The following is a 22776-nucleotide window of genomic DNA, read 5'->3' as shown; positions in this document are numbered from 1 at the left end:
AGTAATAATAATACAAATGTGGTTGATAGTATTTGCCATGTTTTCTTGCCCGTCAAAAGGAAAGCCAGCTGTACTAGGTATATTTTAGTTTAACATTTGAATCGACTTGGAGTACGTCTGTGGTCCAAGGAAAATCTCATTTAGTTCAAACTGATGAGAATGGCAAAGCAAAGGACACTTCTTCACATTGTAGAGGAGACAACTGTGTTTTCCTGTACCTGGCATTTAATCCAACCATCAAACTCAATGGGCATGAGTTTCTTTAACTTGAGTGAAGTGATAACTAAACATTTCAACCCCAGACTTGAGTGTTTTGGTATAACATATAAAGTGCATTCAGCCGAGACTCTAATCTACAACATTCTGCTTTACCCCCTCCACCCCCCCCATTTATGTTTAGTTCTTTGTTAGAAGCTTCCCCTTTCATCCAATTCCACATGGATGCAATGATTCCTGTCCCACAGCCAAAGTCAACCTTTTTAAGGCCTGTGGGGGTGTTGCAGGCACATAAACTAACAACATGGAGAGAATTCTGCAACTCAAGGCCACATGCATTGACAGCAGTAGCCCTAGAACCACAGAGGTTGGTCACTATCCAGGAGGTCACAAGGAAGGGTGCTCAGGGGAAATCCTGGGACTCACAAATGCTGCTAAGCTTATGGAAATAGCTTTCCCTGCCATGGAAGGAAAAAAGACATCAGTGCAATCAATGTAGGTTAAACAGACCTGGGATATATTAGTCATGCATCCTTAACAACCACAACAACAAAGGTGCTTACACTATGTGAAAAGAGTTTTCTACAACTATATTTCTAAAGTTTGGCAGCCAGGGGAAGTAAGAGAGGTAATGCATAGAATTTCATACAAGGTTTAAAAATAAACCTGTTACCTGTGTTAATAGAGATTGGAATCTTCAGTCAGTGCTTTAGGAAAGGGCTGTGTGTGAACTGGGTTCAATCAGTGACTTTTCTAGTTCTATGTAATTATTTCTTTCTTGTGGTTATGAAGATTATTGATAAAAAAACCCAACTTCTAAAAACCCTTCTGGCTTTTTGATAATATCCCTATTGGACTTTCCCGACATGTCCAAAATTTCCACTGTGTGCCGTGTGCAATGGTTTATAAACAAGTTCTGTTGGTGTAGATTCAGACTAGGAAGCAGCAGATGCATTCGATAAACAATTTTAACACTTTTGAGAAGGGAAAAGGAACTTTCTGCCACACAATTAAAAAGAAATCACAACAACCAGAGAAAAATATTCATGAATTCAATAAAAGTTATGTACAGTCCATAAATAATCCTTTTGAGTTATCCCCTAAAGACTCATTTAATTTAAAAAGAGAGGAAACGCCTTTTCTTAATGGGTGCCATTCTTTCTTCCCCACCCTTATCAAGAATGTTGGGATCAAGAAGTAGAAAGAGGAAATCTGGGATGTTTACTATAATATATCCAAGTGTTTGCAGGGTCTTACTGAAAGCAATGAAGCTGTCAACATGGCTTGCTTATAAGTTCATTATGCGTCTATGAACTGGCACATGTAGACCATTGTTGGGAGCTTTCCTATGTGCACGTCTGGAGTTCCTTTGCTGTAAACAACTCGGAAAAGTCAAACCTCCATGAACTAAAACTAGGTCTTTTATTGCTCATGATGTGCCTACTATTGAATCAAAAGTGAATCTATCTACATTTTCGACTAGTCAATGTTAGTGTTTCAAATTTTCCAGAACATTTCTCTCCAGATTTCTCTATTTCCTTGAAAAAAACCAAAAACCAAAAAACCAAAACCAAACAAACAAACAAAAAAAAACCCTCAGACGGTCCTTTTAAGGCATCACAATTTAGACCTTAAAAATAAAAGATGGAACATATGTGATTTTATTCTCTAAGCATTTCTGAAGTTCCTTTCATTCCCTCTTCCATGTATTTATTTCTCTGCATGAATAGTCATCACCTGGGGCCTTGGCCTCTTACAGAGACCGTCAGAACAGTTTTATAGAGACTAAACACTTCTTAGTTTAAACATATTTTACCCTAGGGGGAAAAAAGGAAGTAGAATACTGCTTGTGGAGTTAATCTTTCCTCTTTCCACTTAGAAACTGCCATACTATGTTATCCTCTTGTTCTTCAGTTTTGTTCTGCTCCTATCCACACCCTTCCCTGAAATCATACCGATGTCTAGAAAATGATTTTCTCTTCTACTGATGTGCAAGATGTAGAGTCTGGATGACAGACACAAGTAAGGATATAGGACCTAGAACCTTGAAACAACGTGTGTGTGTGTGTGTGTGTGTGTGTGTGTGTGTGTGTGTGTGCATGTGTAGAAAAATAGTATAATTAAATTGCATTGAAAATACTTGTTGATTAAAATTATAATTTCCCTTTCTTTGAATTGAGGCAAGATCTGTTTTATAGCCCTGGCTGTTCTAGAACTTTCTATATAGACCAATCTGGCCTTGAAATCACGGAGATCTGCCTGCCTGTGTCTTCTCAGTGCTGGGATTAAAGACACATGCTGACATGTCTTACTTTTGTATTTAATGCAGGTGGTTATTTCAATCCATTCTCACAGGTTCGGGAATGCCATGGTGGTAGGTTTCCAGTGGCCTAGCATCTTTCTTCATACTGCTCAGTATCTTTGCTGTATCTTCAATATCTTGATGATGATTCCTAAAATAACACCTATACAGATATGACCTTTAGATTATAGCACACAGTTACTGATCAAATGAAACCATACTATACAATGCCGTCAAACACTAGATTATTTGAGTTACCGTTTCAGGTTACAGTCTATTATTCTGGGGAAGTCAAGGCAAGAACATAAAGCTTCTATAGTCAAGAGCAGAGCAGAGCAAGAGAGAGAGAGAGAGAGAGAGAGACAGACAGACAGACAGACAGACAGAGACAGAGAGAGACGGGAGCAGGGAGACTCTTTATCCAAGCTAGCATGGATCTTTATTTGCTATCTTGCTTTCACTCTTACATAGTTCTGTAGTTCTGTATTACCCTAATGAATGGTGCTGTTCACACTGGACAGTGGTCTGGGCCTTTCCTCTTGTTTTGAACAAGCTGATCTAGATAATTTTTCTTTAAGATGCTCTTCCCAGATGACTGTGTCAAGTTAACAGTTAAAATTAACCAGCACAACTAATAAAAGGAATTGGTTAGCCAACATATGTTGGTGACAATCTACATTTGATTTTTAGAATTATACATGTTTCTATTTGATTTTTTTCTGATAGTCTTAAGCTAATCATATAAGCTTATTATAATTTATCTAAAATTTAATTTCTAGACAAGTACATTTCTTAAATAAATGTCTCTTCTCTTTTCTTTTCTTTTCTTTTCTTTTCTTTTCTTTTCTTTTCTTTTCTTTTCTTTTCTTTTCTTTTCTTTTCTTTTCTTTCCTTTCCTTTCCTTTCCTTTCCTTTCCTTTCCTTTTCTTTTCTTTTCTTTTCTTTTCTTTTCTTTTCTTTTCTTTTCTTTTTTATTGGGTATTTATTTCATTTACATTTCCAGTGCTATCCCAAAAGTCCCCCACACGCTCCTCCACCAACTCCCCCACCCACCCACTCCCACTTCTTGGCCCTGGCGTTCCCCTGTACTGAGGCATATAAAGTCTGCACGACCAATGGACCTCTCTTTCCACTGATGGCCAACTGGGACATCTTCTGATTCATATGCAGCTAGAGACACGAGCTCGGGGGGGGGGGGTACTGGTTAGTTCATATTGTTGTTCCACCTATAGGATTGCAGATCCCTTTAGCTCCTTGGGTACTTTCTCTAGCTCCTCCATTGGGGGCCCTGTGATCCATCCAATAGCTGACTGCGAGCATCCACTTCTGTGTTTGCTAGGCCCTGGCATAGTCTCACAAGAGACAGATATATCTGGGTCCTTTCAGCAAAATCTTGCTAGTGTATGTAATGGTATGAGCGTTTGGAAGCTGATTATGGGGTGGATCCCTGGATATGGTAGTCTCTAGATGGTCCATCTTTTTGTCTCAGCTCCAAACTTTGTCTCTGTAACTCCTTCCACGTGTGTTTTGTTCCCAATTCTAAGAAGGGGCAAAGTGTCCACACTTTGGTCTTCGTTCTTCTTGAGTTTTATGCGTTTAGCAAATTGTGTCTTATATCTTGGGTATTCTAAGTTTCTGGGCTAATATCCACTTATCAGTGAGTACATATTGTGTGAGTTCTTTTGTGATTGGGTTACCTCACTCAGGATGGTGCCCTCCAGGTCCATCCATTTGCCTAGGAATTTCATAAATTCATTCTTTTTAATGGCTGAGTAGTACTCCATTGTGTAAATGTACCACATTTTCTGTATCCATTCCTCTGTTGAGGGGCATCTGGGTTCTTTCCAGCTTCTGACTATTATAAATAAGGCTGCTATGAACATAGTGGAGCATGTGTCCTTCTTACCAGTTGGAACATCTGGATATATGCCCAGAAGAGGTATTGTGGGATTCTCAGGTAGTACTATGTCCAATTTTCTGAGGAACCACCAGACTGATTTCCAGAGTGGTTGTACAAGATTGCCATCCCACCAATAATGGAGGAGTGTTCCTTTTCCTCCACATCTTTGCCAGCATCTGCTGTCACCTGAATTTTTGATCTTAGCCATTATGACTGGTGTGAGGTAGAATCTCAGGGTTGTTTTGATTTGTTTCTTTGTTTTTCTGTAATTAGAATCTCTCTGTACTCCTTATGAAACAAACCCCATTTTCCTTATAGTGACCCATTAGAAAAATTAAAGGCAAATATTTAGGTAATTAAAACACCCAATTCACTTTAGTGTAGTTATTATATTAAAGTACAATTATCTGAAACAAAATTTAAAAAGTGGTATAATTAATTTAGTCTCCCATCTTTGCAAAACCGGTAGAAGGAATAGTTTCAGCATTTGCTCTGCTCACTGACCTGTGCACAGTGATCATGAATTCATTCTCCAACACTTGATGTTTAAAACTTCTTTAGAAATTAGATATGGGAGGACATATCTGCAATCTCGCATCTCCTCAGGCAGAGGTAGGAGGAGTTCTATGAATTTTAGGCCAACCTGGTATATAAAGTGAGTTCTGAGATATCCCATATATATATAAATCTATAAATCACTATATAAAATACTTAATGTTATAAATAAATATATGATATATTTAATTTTCATAGCATTTTTAGAGTGTTTTACTCTATGATCAAGACTGATCAGACTCCAAGGGTTGGCATTAAAATCTCTCATCACATTGCACTGATAGTCACAGTTCCTACTGGTCATCACAAAAATGCCTACATTAATGTTATTTTATGCAATTACTTGTTCTTCCTTTTCTCCTTTCTTTTCTGCCTACTAATTGTCTCGGGAATTCTTGGTAAGTAAATGATGATTAAATTTAGGCACCATTGCTCTTTTAATGATCAATAATTGGAAAAATTGCACCTGTGCACTAAGAATATGTGCATGAGTTCTGAGAAAGCAGAGGAGATGAATACTCTGCAGGTGTTACCAGTGATTAGTTTAGAAATTAGAGGATTAAGGTGGACTTTTGAGTATTTTTTTGCTAGTCTTTGTTTTATTTGGAATTGAACAATAATACTGTACTTATGATCTGTAGGAAATTTAGAATTTTTATTAAATAACAAATATACTGATATTAAAAAGACATTCTTAGATAATTATAAAGATTTATATATAAATATTTATGCATATTTTATTTTAGTTTTTTAATTTATTACGTATTTTCCTCAATTACATTTCCAATGCTATCCCAAAAGTACCCCATACCCTCCCCCCCCACTTCCCTACCCACCCATTCCTTTTTGGCCCTGGCATTCCACTGTACTGGGGCATATAAAGTTTGTGTGCCCAATGGGCCTCTCTTTCCAGTGATGGCCGACTAGGCCATCTTTTGATACATATGTAGCTAGAGTCAAGAGCTCCAGGGTACTGGTTAGTTCATAATGTTGTTCCACCTATAGGGTTGCAGATCCCTTTAGCTCCTTGGATACTTTCTCTAGCTCCGCCATTGGGGGCCCTGTGATCCATCCATTAGCTGACTGTGAGCATCCACTTATGTGTTTGCTAGGCCCCGGCCTAGTCTCACAAGAGACAGCTATATCTGGGTCCTTTCAGCAAAATCTTGCTAGTGTATGCAATGCTCTCAGCATTTGGAAGCTGATTATGGGGTGGATCCCTAGATATGACAGTCTCTAGATGGTCCATCCTTTTGTCACAGCTCCAAACTTTATCTCTGTAACTCCTTCCATGGGTGTTTTGTTCCCAATTCTAAGAAGGGGCACAGTGTCCACACTTTGGTCTTCATTCTTCTAGAGTTTCCTGCATTTGGCAAATTGTATCTTATATCTTGGGTATCCTAAGCTTTGGGCTAATATCCACTTATCAGTGAGTACATATTGTGTGAGTTCCTTTGTGATTGGGCTACCTCACTCAGGATGATGCCCTCCAGGCTGATCCATTTGCCTAGGAATTTCATAAATTCATTCTTTTTAATAGCTGAGTAGTACTCCATTGTGTAAATGTACCACATTTTCTGTATCCATTCCTCTGTTGAGGAGCATCTGGGTTCTTTCCAGTTTCTGGCTATTATAAATAAGGCTGCTATGTACATAGTAGAGCATGTGTCCTTCTTACCGGTTGGAACATCTTCCAGATATATGCCCAGGAGAGGTATTGTGAGATCCTCCGGTAGTATTGTGTCCAATTTTCTGAAGAACCACCAGACTGATTTCCAGAGTGGTTGTACAAGCTTGCAATCCCAGCAAAAATGGAGGAGTGTTCCTCTTTCTCCACATCCACGCCAGCATCTGCAGTCACCTGAATTTTTGAACTTAGCCATTCTGACTGGTGTGAGGTGGAATCTCAGGGTTGTTTTGATTTGCATTTCCCTGATGATTAAGGATGTTGAACAATTTTTCAGGTGCTTCTCTGCCATTCGGTATTCCTCAGGTGAGAATTCTTTGTTCAATTCTGAGCCCCATTTTTAATGGGGTTATTTGATTTTCTGGAGTCCACCCTCTTCAGTTCTTTATATATATTGGATATTAGTACCCTATCTGATTTAGGATAGGTAAAGATCCTTTCCCAATCTGTTGGTGGCCTTTTTGTCTTAATGACAGTATCTTTTGCCTTGCAGAAGCTTTGAAGTTTCATGAGGTCCCATTTGTCGATTCTCGATCTTACAGTGCAAGCCATTGCTGTTCTATTCAGGAATTTTTCCCCCATGCCCATATCTTCGAGGCTTTTCCTCACTTTCTCCTCTATAAGTTTCAGTGTCTCTGGTTTTATGTGAAGTTCCTTGATCCACTTAGATTTGACCTTAGTACAAGGAGATAGGAATGGATCGATTTGCATTCTTCTACATGATAACAACCAGTTGTGCCAGCACCATTTGTTGAAAATGCTGTCTTTCTTCCACTGGATGGTTTTAGCTCCCTTGTCGAAGATCAAGTGACCATAGGTGTGTGGGTTCATTTCTGGGTCTTCAATTCTATTCCATTGGTCTACTTGTCTGTCAGTATACCAGTACCATGCAGTTTTTATCACAGTTGCTCTGTAGTAAAGCTTTAGGTCAGGCATGGGGATTCCACCAGAGATTCTTTTATCCTTGAGAAGAGTTTTTGCTATCCTAGGTTTTTTGTTATTCCCGATGAATTTGCAGATTGCTCTTTCTAATTCGTTGAAGAATTGAGTTGGAATTTTGATGGGGATTGCATTGAATCTGTAGATTGCTTTTGGCAAGATAGCCATTTTTACAATGTTGATCCTGCCAATCCATGAGCATGGGAGATCTTTCCATCTTCTTAGATCTTCTTTAATTTCTCTCTTCAGAGACTTGAAGTTCTTATCATACAGATCTTTTCTTCCTTAGAGTCACGCCAAGATATTTTATATTATTTGTGACTATTGAGAAGGGTGTTGTTTCCCTAATTTCTTTCTCAGCCTGTTTATTCTTTGTGTAGAGAAAGGCCATTGACTTGTTTGAGTTAATTTTATATCCTGCTACTTCACCGAAGCTGTTTATCAGTTTAAGGAGTTCTCTGGTGGAATTTTTAGGGTCAATTATATATACTATCATCTGCAAAAAGTGATATTTTGACTTCCTCTTTTCCAATTTGTATCCCCTTGATCTCCTTTTGTTGTCGAATTGCTCTGGCTAGGACTTCACGTACAATGTTGAATAGGTATGGAGAGAGTGGATAGCCTTGTCTAGTCCCTGATTTTAGTGGGATTGCTTCAAGCTTCTCACCATTTACTTTGATGTTGCTACTGGTTTGCTGTAGATTGCTTTTATCATGGTTATGTATGGGCCTTGAATTCCTGATCTTTCCAAGACTTTTATCATGAATGGTTGTTGGATCTTGTCGAATGCTTTTTCCGCATATAACGAGATGATCATGTGGTTTTGTCTTTGAGTTTGTTTATATAATGGATTACGTTGATGGATTTCCATATATTAAACCATCCCTGCATCCCTGTAATAAAGCCTACTTGGTAAGGATGGATGATCGCTTTAATGTGTTCTTGAATTCAGTTAGTGAGAATTTTATTGAGTATTTTTGCATCGATATTCATAAGGGAAACTGGTCTGAAGTTCTCTATCTTTGTTGGATCTTTATGTGGTTTAGGTATCAGAGTAATTGTGGCTTCATAGAATGAGTTGGGTAGAGTACCTTCTACTTCTATTTTGTGGAATAGTTTGTGCAGAACTGGAATTAGATCTTCTCTGAAGGTGTAGTAGAACTGTGCACTAAAGCCACCTGGTCCTGGGCTTTTTTTTTTTTTTTTTTTTTTTTTTTTTTTTTTTTTTGGTTGGGAGACTATTAATGACTGCTTCTATTTCTTTAGGGGATATGGGACTGTTTAAATCATTAACTTGATCCTGATTAACTTTGGTATCTGGTATCTGTCTAGAAATTTGACCATTTCGTCCAGGTTTTCCAGTTTTGTTGAGTATAGTCTTTTGTAGAAGGATCTGATGGTGTTTTGGATTTCTTCAGCATCTTTTGTTATATCTCCCTTTTCATTTCTGATTTTGTTAATTAGGATGTTGTCCCTGTGCCCTCTAGTGAGTCTAGCTAAGGGTTTATCTATCTTGTTGATTTGCTCAAAGAACCATCTCCTTGTTAGGTTAATTCTTTGAATAGTTCTTCTTGTTTCCACTTGGTTGATTTCACCCCGGAGTTTGATTATTTTCTGCCATCTACTCCTCTTGGGTGAATTTTCTTCCTTTTTCTCTAGAGATTTCAGATGTGTTGTCAAGCTGCTAGTGTGTGCTCTTTCGAGTTTCTTTCTGGAGGCACTCAGAGATATGAGTTTCCCTCTTAGAAATGCTTTCATTGTGTCCCATAGGTTTGGGTATGTTGTGGCTTCATTTTCATTAAACTCTAAAAAGTCTTTAATTTCTTCCTTTATTTTTTCCTTGACCAAGGTGTCATTGAGAAGAGTGTTGTTCAGTTTCCACGTGAATGTTGGCTTTCCATTATTTATGTTGTTATTGAAGATCAGCCTTAGTCCATGGTGGTCTGATAGGATGCATGGGATGATTTCAGTATTTTTGTATCTGTTGAGGCCTGTTTTGTGACCAATTATATGGTCAATTTTGGAGAAGGTCCCGTGAGGTGCTGAGAAGAAGGTAAATCCTTTTGTTTTAGGATAAAATGTTCTGTAGATATCTGTTAAGTCCATTTGTTTCATAACTTCTGTTAGGTTCAGTTCACTGTGTTCCTGTTTAGTTTTTGTTTCCATGATCTGTCCATTGATGAAAGTGGTGTGTTTAAGTCTCCCACTATTATTGTGTGAGGTGCAATGTGTGCTTTGAGCTTTACAAAAGTTTCTTTAATGAATGTGGCTGCCCTTGCATTTGGAGCATAGATATTCAGGATTGAGAGTTCCTCTTGGAGGATTTTTACCTTTGATGAGTATGAAGTGTCCCTCCTTGTCTTTTTTGATAACTTTGGGTTGGAAGTCCATTTTATTCGATATTAGAATGGCTACTTCAGCTTGTTTCTTCAGACAGTTTGCTTGGAAAATTGTTTTCTATCCTTTCACTCTGAGGTAGTGTCTGTCTTTTTCCCTGAGATGGTTTTCCTTTAAGCAGCAGAATGTTGGTTCCTGTTTGTGTTGCCAGTCTGTTAGTCTATGTCTTTTTATTGGGGAATTGAGTCCATTGATATTAAGAGATATTAAGGAAAAGTAATTGTTGCTTCCTTTTATTTTTGTTGTTAGAGTTGGCATTCTGTTCTTGTGGCTGTCTTCTTTTTGGTTTGTTGAGGGATTACTTTCTTGCTTTTTCTAGGGTGTGATTCCTGTCCTTGTATTGTTTTTTTTTTTCTGTTATTATCCTATGATGGCCTCATTCGTGGAAAGATAATGTGTAAATTTGGTTTTGTCGTGGAATACTTTGGTTTCTCCATCTATGGTAATTGGCAGTTTGGCCGGGTATAGTAGCCTGGGCTGGCATTTGTGTTCTCTTAGTGTCTGTATAACATCTGTCCAGGCTCTTCTGGCTTTCATAGTCTCTGGTGAAAAGTCTGGTGTAAGTCTGATAGGCCTGCCTTTATATGTTACTTGACCTTTCTCCCTTACTGCTTTTAATATTCTATCTTTATTTAGTGCATTTGTTGTTCTGATTATTATGTGTCTGGAGGAATTTCTTTTCTGGTCCAGTCTATTTGGAGTTCTGTAGGCTTTCTGTATGTTCATGGGCATTTCTTTCTTTAGGTTTGGGAAGTTTTCTTCTATAATTTTGTTGAATATATTTGCTGGCCCTTTAAGTTGAAAATCTTTATTCTCATCAAGTCCTACTATCCGTAGGTTTGGTCTTCTCATTGTGTCCTGTATTTCCTGGATGTTTTGAGTTAGGATCCTTCTGCATTTTGTATTTTCTTTCATTGTTGTGCCAGTGTTCTCTATGGAATCTTCTGCACCTGAAATTCTCTCTTCTATCTCTTGTATTCTGTTGCTGATGCTTGCGTCTATGGTTCCAGATTTCTTTCCTAGGGTTTCTATCTCCAGCGTTGCCTCACTTTGGGTTTTCTTTGTTGTGTCTACTTCCCTTTTTAGGTCTAGTATGGTTTTGTTCATTTCCATCACCTGTTTGGATGTGTTTTCCTGTTTTTCTTTAAGGACTTCTACCTCTTTGGTTGTGTTTTCCTGTTTTTCTTTAAGGACTTGTAACTCTTTTCAGTGTTCTCCTGTATTTCTTTAAGTGAGTTATTAAAGTCCTTCTTGATGTCCTCTACCATCATCATGAAATATGCTTTTAAATCCGGGTCTAGCTTTTCGGTTGTGTTGGGGTGCCCAGGACTAGGTGGGGTGGGAGTGCTGTGTTCTGATGATGGTGAGTGGTCTTGATTTCTGTTAGTAGGATTCTTAGGTTTGTCTTTCACCATCTGGTATTCTCTGGAGCTGTGCAGGATACACTTGGTTGGGTCCTGGAACCAAGATGTCTGTGCAGGATACACTCGGCAGGGTTTAGGAACCAAGATGTCTGCTGCTGATGCTCAGGCAAAGTGCTCTTGCACAGGGCAGATCCCTATCCTCTGGCCGGGAAAATGGCCAGCTGCCTGTACAGGATACACTTGGCGGGGTCCCAGAATTGAGATGTCTGCTGCGGATGCTCAGGCAAAGCACTCTCGAGCTGGGCAGATCCCTATCCTCAGAAGTCCTAAGATCCTGTGGAGGGTGTTGTGGGTAGCTGGTGGGTGTCAGCCGACTCTGCGCCCTAGCTACCCTGGTGCTGCTCGGACCGGAAGGGTCTTGTGCCCCTACTCAGGCCGGGTTTTCTGCTTCCCTAACTAATGCAGTCTCAGGTCCCGCACGATTGGATTTGAGCAGATGCTGTATTCCATTCACCAGAAATCTTAAGATCCCGTGGTGGGTGTTGTGGTTAGCTGGCAGTTGTCAGCCGACTCTGCGCCCTAGCTACCATGGTGCTGCTCGGACCGGAAGGTATTTATGCATATTTTAAAGCATGATGATTGATTTTTCTTTGAAGTAATCTGTAGGATTCATTCTCTTTGTTTCTGTGTCTCCCTGTCTCTGTCTGTATGTGACTGCTTGCGCGCTCTCTCCATATATATGTAAATTATATGTATTATATATGTAAATTACAGATATCATATGTCTAGTTTGTTCAGCATGACCATTTCCATGAAAAGTATTTTAAGATCTAACACATATTTCTAATCTGTTTGCTACACATAGTTCATTTTGTTTATCATACAAATATTCATAGTGCAATTTGCTAGCGAGTTATATATCCTCTTCCCAGAATGTTGTCAGCATGTATTAGATGCTCAGTAATTCTTACTGAATAAATGAGTAAGTTAACTGTTCTTAAAAGGCACATTTCTAAATCTTAAAATACTGTGAACTTTTGGCATCTTCTATTTTATTTGGATGCATGGCAAGAAGATTTTATTTTAAAGAAAAAATATGCAAGTATGCACTTGTAAGGGTGTGGACACTCTTGTTCCTCAGTCTTGGTTGTAAGCTCTACCAACATAAATCCTTAAGGATTAATCTTCTAGTTTCTTCTGCGGTTGGTCTTAGAAACCTGGACTTTACTCACACATTTTCCCAGCTGCCTTGAATTTTTCTACCAGTTTGATATGATCTGCTTTGTATCTTCCAAAACCTTCTCAATGCTCTCGTCTGCTGTTGGCATTGATAATGTATCATCGTTAAATCAGTCAGATTCTTCTCATCTATGAGTTCATATTTCCTTCAGGGTGAGTAATATTTTTGTATACCTTTGAATATTTTACTTGTTTTTCATTCAGGAACAAAAATGTGCTACATATAGCAACTTATTTTCCATATAAATCACTTATTCTTTATTCTCTGTTACTGTTCTCTGAATTTTGCTCACTATTTTTCTATTTTTGAAAATGTTTAACACTTCCCTTGTATTAATTATTTACTTTATTTAATCTTATCATGTTTTTTCTCTTCAATGAAGTCTTTATGGTTTTTTCAAATTTGTTAATTTCTCACATATTATATCCCAATCACAGTTTCTTCTTCCTCCTCTCTTTCTAGTCCCTACCTCCCCATATTCACTTATGTAGAAGAATTTTAATCTAGCAACATAGCTGCTCTGGCAAGGGAATCATATCCAATGACCTAGGGATGGAATAGCATACCTTTAATCCCTTTTTGTAGAATATTGACATACCCTTAGTACACATATTTAAGGTAAAATTAGTTGGTAGAAGGGAGCAGCCATGTTTGAAAGTGACATCTAATTGAGAGACAGACAAAGTGATGAATCAGAGAAAGATTTGACAGTGAAAAGTCAGAGATAGGATTCTCCCAAGTCTTACAAGAACAACACAGGAAAGAGAAGCTATTTAAGAATAGTACAGGGAGAGAGTAAGTTGGGAGTCAGTGTAGTGAGTGCATTGCAGTGGAGTTGAGTTCATGCAGTGCAGTTCTGGTCAGCAGAGGCAATTGAATCCAGAGGATAAAAAGTAGGCAGAAGATTAGAACAAATTGCCAAAGTTAGTTTGAGGACAAGCAGAGAAATTCAGTGAGAAGCCAAGAGAAGCCAGATTGAATTGGTTGTCTTTTTTTAAAAAATTTTTTTATTACATATTTTCCTCAATTACATTTCCAACGCTATCACAAAAGCCTCCCACACCCCCACCTCCCCTACCCACCCATTCCCATTTTTTGGCCCTGGCGTTCCCCTGTACTGGGGCATATAAAGTTTGCGTGTCCAATGGGCCTCTCTTTCCAGTGATGGCCTACTAGGCCATCTTTTGATACATATGCAGCTAGAGACAAGAGCTCTGGAGTACTGGTTAGTTCATAATGTTGTTCTACCTATAGGGTTGCAGATCCCTTTAGCTCCTTGGGTACTTTCTCTAGCTCTTCCATTGGGGGCCCTGTGATCCATCCAATAGTTGACTGTGAGCATCCACTTCTGTATTTGTTAGGCTGCGGCCTAGTCTCACAAGAGACGGCTATATCATGGTCCTTGCACCAAACGTTTGCTAGTGTATGCAATGGTGTCATCATTTGGAGGTTAATTATGGGATGGATCCCTGGATATGGCAGTCTCTTGATGTCCATCCTTTGTCTCAGCTCCAAACTTTGTCTCTGTAACTCCTTCCACGGGTGATTGTTTCCAATTCTAAGAAGGGGCAAAGTGTCCACTTGGTCTTCGTTCTTCTTCAGTTTCATGTGTTTTGCAAATTGTACCTTATATCTCAATATATTACGTTTCAGGGCTAATATCCACTTATCAGTGAGTACATATTATTTGAGTTCTTTTGTGATTGTGTTACCTCAGTCAGGATGATGCCCTCCAGGTCCAACCATTTGCCTAGGAATTTCATAAATTCATTCTTTTTAATAGCTGAGTAGTACTCCATTGTGTAGATGTACCACAATTTTTTGTATCCATTCCTCTGTTGAGGGGCATCTGGGTTCTTTCCAGCTTCTGGCTATTATAAATAAGGCTGCTATGAACATAGTGGAGCATGTGTCCTTCTTACCGGTTGGGACATCTTCTGGATATATGCCCAGGAGAGGTATTGTGGGATCTCCCGGTATTACTATGTCCAATTTTCTGAGGAACCGCCAGACTGATTTCCAGAGTGGTTGTATAAGCTTGCAATCCCACCAGCAATGGAGGAGTGTTCCTCTTTCTCCACATCCTCGCCAGCATCTGCTGTCACCTGAATTTTTGATCTTAGCCATTCTGACTTGTGTGAGGTGGAATCTCAGGGTTATTTTGATTTGCATTTCCCTGATGATTAGGGATGTTGAACATTTTTTCAGGTGCTTCTCTGCCTTTCGGTATTCCTCAGGTGAGAATTCTTTGCTCAGTTCTGAGTCCAATTTTTTAATGGGGTTATTTGATTTTCTGGAGTCCACCTTCTTGAGTTCTTGATATATATTGGATATTAGTCCCCTATCTGATTTAGGATAGGAAAAGATCCTTTCCCAATCTGTTGGTGGTCTTTTTGTCTTATTGACGGTGTCTTTTGCCTTGCAGAAGCTTTGGAGTTTCATGAGGTCCCATTTGTCAATCCTCAATCTTACAGCACAAGCCATTGCTGTTCTATTTAGGAATTTTTTCCCTGTGCCCATATCTTCAAGGCTTTTCCCTACTTCCTCCTCTATAAGTTTCAGTGTCTCTGGTTTTATGTGAAGTTCCTTGATCCACTTAGATTTGACCTTAGTACTATGAGATAGGAATGGATCGATTCACATTCTTCTACATGATAACAACCAGTTGTGCCAGCGCCATTTGTTGAAAATGCTGTCTTTCTTCCACTGGATGGTTTTAGCTCCCTTGTCGAAGATCAAGTGACCATAGGTGTGGGTCTTCAATTCTATTCCATTGGTCTACTTGTCTGTCACTATACCAGTACTATGCAGTTTTTATCACAATTGCTCTGTTGTAAAGCTCTAGGTCAGGCATGGTGATTCCACCAGAGGTTCTGTTGTCCTTGAGAAGAGTTTTTGCTATCCTAGGTTTTTTGTTATTTCAGATGAATTTGCAGATTGCTCTTTCTGATTCCTTGAAGAATTGAGTTGGAATTTTGATGGGGATTGCATTGAATCTGTAGATTGCTTTTGGCAAGATAGCCATTTTTACAATGTTGATCCTGCCAATCCATGAGAATGGGAGATCTTTCCATCTTCTGAGATCTTCTTTAATTCCTTTCTTCAGAGACTTGAAGTTCTTATCATACAGACCTTTCACTTCCTTAGTTAGAGTCACGCCAAGATATTTTATATTATTTGTGACTATTGAGAAGGGTATTGTTTCCCTAATTTCTTTCTCAGCCTGTTTATTCTTTGTGTAGAGAAAGGCCATTGACTTGTTTGAGTTAATTTTATATCCAGCTACTTCACCGAAGCTATTTATCAGGTTTAGGAGTTCTCTGGTGGGATTTTTAGGGTCACTTATATATACTATCATATCATCTGCAAAAAGTGATATTTTGACTTCCTCTTTTCTAATTTGTATCCCCTTGATCTCCTTTTGCTGTCGAATTGCTCTGGCTAATACTTCAACTACTATATTCAAGAGGTAGGGAGAAAGTAGGCAGCCTTGTCTATTCCCTGATTTTAGTAGGATTGCTTCCAGCTTCTCACCATTTACTTTGATGTTGGCTACTGGTTTGCTGTAGATTGCTTTTATCATGTTTAGATATGGGCCTTGAATTCCTGATCTTTCCAAGACTTTTATCATGAATGGGTGTTGGATCTTTTCGAATGCTTTTTCTGCATCTAACGAGATGATCATGTGGTTTTTTTCTTTGAGTTTGTTTATATAATGGATTACATTGATGGATTTTTGTATATTAAACCATCCCTGCATCCCTGGAATAAAACCTACCTGGTCAGGATGGATGATTGCTTTAATGTGTTCTTGAATTCAGTTAGCAAGAATTTTATTGAGTATTTTTGCATCAATATTCATAAGAGAAATTGGTCTGACATTCTCTATCTTTGTTGGATCTTTCTGTGGTTTAGGTATCAGAGTAATAGTGGCTTCATAAAATGAGTTGGGTAGAGTACCTTCTACTTCTATTTTGTGAAATAGTTTGTACAGAACTGGAATTAGATCTTCTTTGAAGGTCTGATAGAACTCTGCACTAAACCAGTCTGGTCCTGGGCTTTTTTTGGCTGGGAGACTATTAATGACTGCTTCTATTTCTTTAGGGGATATGGGACTGTTTAAATCATTAACTTGATCCTGATTAACTTTGGTACTTGGTATCTGTCTAGAAATTTGTCCATTTCATCCAGGTTTTCCAGTTTTGTTGAGTATAGCCTTTTGTAGAAGGATCTGATGGTGTTTTGGATTTCTTCAGGATCTGTTGTTATGTCTCCCTTTTCATTTCTGATTTTGTTAATTAGGATGTTGTCCCTGTGCCTTCTAGTGAGTCTAGCTAAGGATTTATCTAACTTGTTGATTTTCTCAAAGAACCAACTCCTTGTTTGGTTAATCCTTTGAATAGTTCTTCTTGTTTCCACTTGGTTGATTTCACCCCTGAGTTTGATTATTTCCTGCCGTCTACTCCTCTTGGGTGAATTTGCTTCCTTTTTTCTAGAGCTTTTAGATGTGTTGTCAAGCTGCTAGTGTGTGCTCTCTCCAGTTTCTTCTTGGAGGCACTCAGAGCTTTGAGGTTCCCTCTTAGAAATGCTTTTATTGTGTCCCATAGGTTTGGGCATGTTGTGTCTTCATTTCATTAAACTCTAAAAAGTGTTTAATTTCTTTATTTATTCCTTCCTTGACCAAGGTATCATTGAGAAGAGTGTTGTTCAGTTTCCACTTGAATGTTGGTTTTCCATTATTTATGTTGTTATTGAAGATCAGCCTTAGGCCGTGGTGGTCTGATAGGATGCATGGGACGATTTCAATATTTTTGTATCTGTTGAGGCCTGTTTTGTGACCAATTATATGGTCAATTTTGGAGAAGGTCCCGTGAGGTGCTGAGAAGAAGGTATATCCTTTTGTTTTAGCAAAAAAATGTTCTGTAGAAATCTGTTAAATCCATTTGTTTCATAACTTCTGTTAGTTTCACTGTGTCCCTGCTTAGTTTCTGTTTCCACGATCTGTCCATTGATGAAAGTGGTATGTTGAAGTCTCCCACTATTATTGTGTGAGGTGCAATGTGTGCTTTGAGCTTTACTAAACTGTCTTTAATGATTGTGGCTGCCTTTGCATTTGGAGCATAGATATTCAGAATTGAGAGTTCCTCTTGGAGGATTTTACCTTTGATGAGTATGAAGTGTCCCTCCTTGTCTTTTTTGATAACTTTGGGTTGGAAGTCGATTTTATCCGATATTAGAATGGCTACTCCAGCTTGTTTCTTCAGACCATTTGCTTGGAAAATTGTTTTCCAGCCTTTCACTCTGAGGTAGTGTCTGTCTTTTTCCCTGAGATGGGTTTCCTGTAAGCAGCAGAATGTTGGGTCCTGTTTGTGTAGCCAGTCTGTTAGTATATGTCTTTTTATTGGGGAATTGAGTCCATTGATATTAAGAGATATTAAGGAAAAGTAATTGTTGCTTCCTTTTATTTTTGTTGTTAGAGTTGGCATTCTGTTCTTGTGGCTGTCTTCTTTTTGGTTTGTAGAGGGATTACTTTTTTGCTTTTTCTAGGACGTGGTTTCTGTCCTTGTATTGGTTTTTTTCTGTTATTATCCTTTGAAGGGCTGGATTCGTGGAAAGATAATGTGTAAATTTGGTTTTGTCGTGTAATACTTTGGTTTCTCCATCTATGGTAATTGAGAGTTTGGCCGGATATAGTAGCCTGGGCTGGCATTTGTGTTCTCTTTGTGTCTGTATAACATCTGTCCAGGCTCTTCTGGCTTTCATAGTCTCTGGTGAAAAGTCTGGTGTAATTCTGATAGGCCTGCCTTTATATGTTACTTGACCTTTCTTCCTTACTGCTTTTAATATTCTATCTTTATTTAGTGCATTTGTTGTTCTGATTATTATGTGTCGGGAGGAATTTCTTTTCTGGTCCAGTCTATTTGGAGTTCTGTAGGCTTCTTGTATATTCATGGGCATGTCATTCATTAGGTTTGGGAAGTTTTCTTTTATAATTTTGTTAAAGATATTTGCCGGCCCTTTAAGTTGAAAATCTTCATTCTCATCAACTCCTATTATCCATAGGTTTTGTCTTCTCATTGTGTCCTGGATTTCCTGGATGTTTTGAGTTAGGATCTTTTTGCATTTTCCATTTTCTTTGATTGTTGTGCCGATGTTCTCTATGGAATCTTCTGCACCTGAGATTCTTTCTCCCATCTCTTGTATTTTGTTGGTGATGCTCACATCTATGGTTCCAGATTTTTTTCCTAGGGTTTCTATCTCCAGTGTTGCCTCACTTGGGGTTTTCTTTATTGTGTCTACTTCCCTTTTTAGGTCTAGTATGGTTTTGTTCATTTCCATCACCTGTTTGGATGTGCTTTCCTGTTTTTCTATAAGGACTTCTACCTGTTTGGTTCTGCTTTCCTGTTTTTCTTTAAGGACTTGTAACTCTTTAGCAGTGTTCTCCTGTATTTCTTTAAGTGAGTTATTAAAGTTCTTCTTGATGTCCTCTACCATCATCATGAGATATGCTTTTAAGTCCTGGTCTAGCTTTTCGGTTGTGTTCGGGTGCCCAGGACTAGGTGGCATGGGAGTGCTGCGTTCTGATGATGGTGAGCGGTCTTGATTTCTGTTAGTAGGATTCTTACGTTTGCCTTTCACCATCTTGTATTCTCTGGAGCTAGTTGTTATAGTTGTCTCTGGATAGAGCTTATTCCTCAGGTGATTATGTTAGCCTCTATCAGCAGACCTGGGAGACTAGTTCTATCCTTAGTTTCAGTGGTCAGAGTACTCTCTGCAGGTAAGCTCTCCTCTTGCAGGGAAGGTGCCCAGACATCTGGTGTTTGAACCTGCCTCCTGGCAGAAGTTGTGATCCACTCACCAGAGTTCTTAGGATCCTGTGGCAGATCCTGTGTGGGACCTTGCGGGTGTCCGCAGACATCCCAGGCTAGGGACCACGGTGCAGCAGTGGGCCGGAAGGGACTTGAGCCCCGGATCTGGCCGGGTATCTGCTTGCTTAATTAATGCAGTCTCGGGTCCCGCATGATTGGATTGGAGCAGGCGCTGTGTTCCACTCACCAGAGGTCTTAGGATGCCGTGGTGGATCCTGTGTGGGTCCTTGCAGGTGTCCGCAGACACCCCGGGCCAGGGACCACGGTGCAGCAGTGGGCCGGAAGGGCTGAATTGGTTGTCTTAGAGAGAAGTTTGAGCCAGAACAGTTGAGTTAAACCAGTAAGTCAGAGTTCAAAAAGAGCTAGAAATGGTGAATAAAGCAATAAGCCTCTGAGATAACAATTACACACTTCTAGTACCTTTCCCCTCAGAAAAGAGCAGGTTTCCTGGGGAAAGCAACAGACATCAAGTTACAGTAAGAATGGGTACATCCCCTAATATTAAGGCTGGGTGAGGCAACCCAGTAGGAGGGAAAATGTCTTAAAATAAGGTAAAAGAGTCAGAGACAGCCCCCATTTCCACTATTAGGAGACCCACAAGAACACTAAAGTTACACAATCAGAGCACATATTTAGATGACCTAACTCAGACCCATATAGGCTCCCTGGTTGTTGGTTCAGTTTCTGTGAGCCCCTCTTAGCTTAGTTCATTCTGTGGGCCATGTTCTTGTGGTGTCCTTGACCCCTCTGGCTCCTAAAATCCTTCTTTCCGCTCTTTGGAAGAATTTCCTGAGCTTGGCTTGATCTCTGCATCTGCTTCCATTAGTTGCTGGATAAAGTCTCTCTGAGGACTACTATGCCAGACTCTGATCTAGGAATATAGCACTGTATCATTAGGAATTTTTTGGTTGACATCTTTTTTTCTTCCAGGAGTGTGTTAGTTTTATTCTAGGTATCTGGGCTATTTAGCTTCTAGTTCCCAACCCTTCAGAGAAAGGATGGACTCTCTCTTGGGGCATGGCTCTCAAGCTGGACCAGTCATTTGTTAGCTACTCTTGCAAGTTCTACAGGTGAAATTTTGTGACTTGGTTGGTGTCCCAGTCCCTCCACTTGAAGCCTTGCCTGATTAAAGAAAATATCTGGTTTAGGTTTTGTATCCCCAGTAACTACGGATTCTTCCTTAGGGTTACCCTTGTAAATTCCTGGGAGTTTCTACTGTACTAGGTTTCTACCTTGCATGCAAATTGCACTCCCCCAATTCTAGTCATCTCTCCCAGTACTCTGTACATCTACCACAACCTGGTGTCTCCTGTTCCCATCCCCACCCATCCTTAATCTGCCAGCGAAATCTATCCTAAAATAGATTTCTATGTAGTCTTAATAGTAAATTCAGCTTTAATCTTGCATTTTTTACTCATTCCCCATGGGTAAAAGTACTTCAGATCTGACCTGTTAGTGTTTTCAATTATTCTTTGATTGCCAATTTGTTTGTTTGTTTGTTTGTTTGTTTGTTTTATTGAGACAGGGTCTCTCTGTGCAGCCCTGGCTGTCCTGGACTCACTCTGTAGACCAGGCTGGTTTGAACTCTGAAATCTGCCTGCCTCTGCCTCCCAAGTGCTGGAATTAAAGTCATGCGCCACCACAAATAGAACATAATACATAATGAAATACAACTTAACATATAATATAAATATTTCTGCCTCCATTTTTATCCTTGGAGAAAGCCTTCTTGTGTTTGCTATTTACCCTCATATTATATATACCTTTAGGGATGGAGATCTAACTCAGTGGTTGAGTGCCTTTACACACACACACACACACACACACACACACACTCACACACACACACACACACACACACACACACACACACACACACACACACACACAAAACCTTTCACTGGCTTCCTAGAGTATAGCCAGAAGTAGGATTGTATAGCTCCATACTCAGTAGAGTACAGGATTTATTATTCATAGATGTATCTTTGCCTTTTTATTTTGTAAGTGAAGCCACATGAGACCATGGAGAACATTAAAGTTCAGCTCACAGTCTTGCCTTCCTGTTTTACCTTCTGTGTCTTTATTTCCTAGTATATATATATTTGATGTTTAGTTTAAATTATGTGTATATTATGTGTCTGGGTGTAGGTCTGTGCTCATGTGAGTATAGACGAACAGTAGAGTCCAAAAGACAGCATCTGATCCTCTGGAGTTGAGGTGAGCTGGAAATGAGCTGTCTGAGGTGTGCAAGCTTCCACCCCGGTATGCTTTCCCCCTAGGGGTTTCTAGGCACTTCTAAGCACTCAGGGAATTAAACTTAGTCATGGCAGGTAGGTTAAGCAGGGTCTTGGTCAGCATGAGTGCAGAAGAAACAGCCTTCACCTGAGAGGTTTCAGTGAAACAGCTCTCTTTATTGGGGTTGGGGAAAATGGTTATATAAACCTTGAGGAGTGGATCGGGGTTTTCAGGGTGAGCATACACCATTGGCTGAGGCTGAGGTGCTGGGATATCTCATTTGCATGAAGAGGAATTCCAGGCACTTGCTGGACATGTCCTTAGAAGGAGAGAGGAAGTTTAACCTGTAAGCTGACCACTAGGCTATGTGACTACCTCAAGGGAGGCAGTGGTGTAGGTCACACGGCTACTTATGCAGGCCCATAGGAGGGAGGAGACAGCCCTACTCTTGCAGGTCTCAGGATGAGATTTTTGAGGTTTGGAGATGTCTCAACCTCACCCTTGCTCCCCAGTTGCACATCTTTCTGGCCCCATAGGGACTGAGAAGGGAATCCATGTGTTCTGCAAGAGCAGCACACCTCTTGACTGCTGAGTCATTTTTCCAAACTCAGTAAGTCCACCTGTGCATCTTGCTGGCTATTTGTCCTGACTGATGTTAATCTTGTAGACATTTTCGTCCAAGATTTTCATTCCTGAATTCTGTTACCTATGGTCCAAATGTAAATATGATTATAATTACTATTGAGACATGGCAAAAGAAATGAGCTAGGTTTTTTAATATTAAAGAAAAAGTGAAGAAGCATGACTTTATGAGCTGGCTAAACAAGAGTCTACCTTAGAACCACTTTGTGTTAAATAAAAAAATAAATCTCTTGGCAAAATGGATGTATGTATTCAAGAGTACTTTACTCTTATGACGTCTTGTATAAAGTTCCCTGATGAAGACAAAGAATTTTTGCATTCAGTTGTGTTGGTACTTGAGGTGTTTAGCAGTTAAAGCTGAAATAAAATTTAAAGACTATTTATGAAAAGAATAGCTCTTGGGCTCTTGGAATTTTTTTTTTTTTTGTCA

The sequence above is a fragment of the Mus musculus genome, chromosome 13 (genome assembly GCF_000001635.26).
Source record: "Mus musculus strain C57BL/6J chromosome 13, GRCm38.p6 C57BL/6J".
NCBI classification, from domain to species: Eukaryota; Metazoa; Chordata; class Mammalia; order Rodentia; family Muridae; genus Mus; species Mus musculus.
This window is presented reverse-complemented; position numbering follows the sequence as displayed.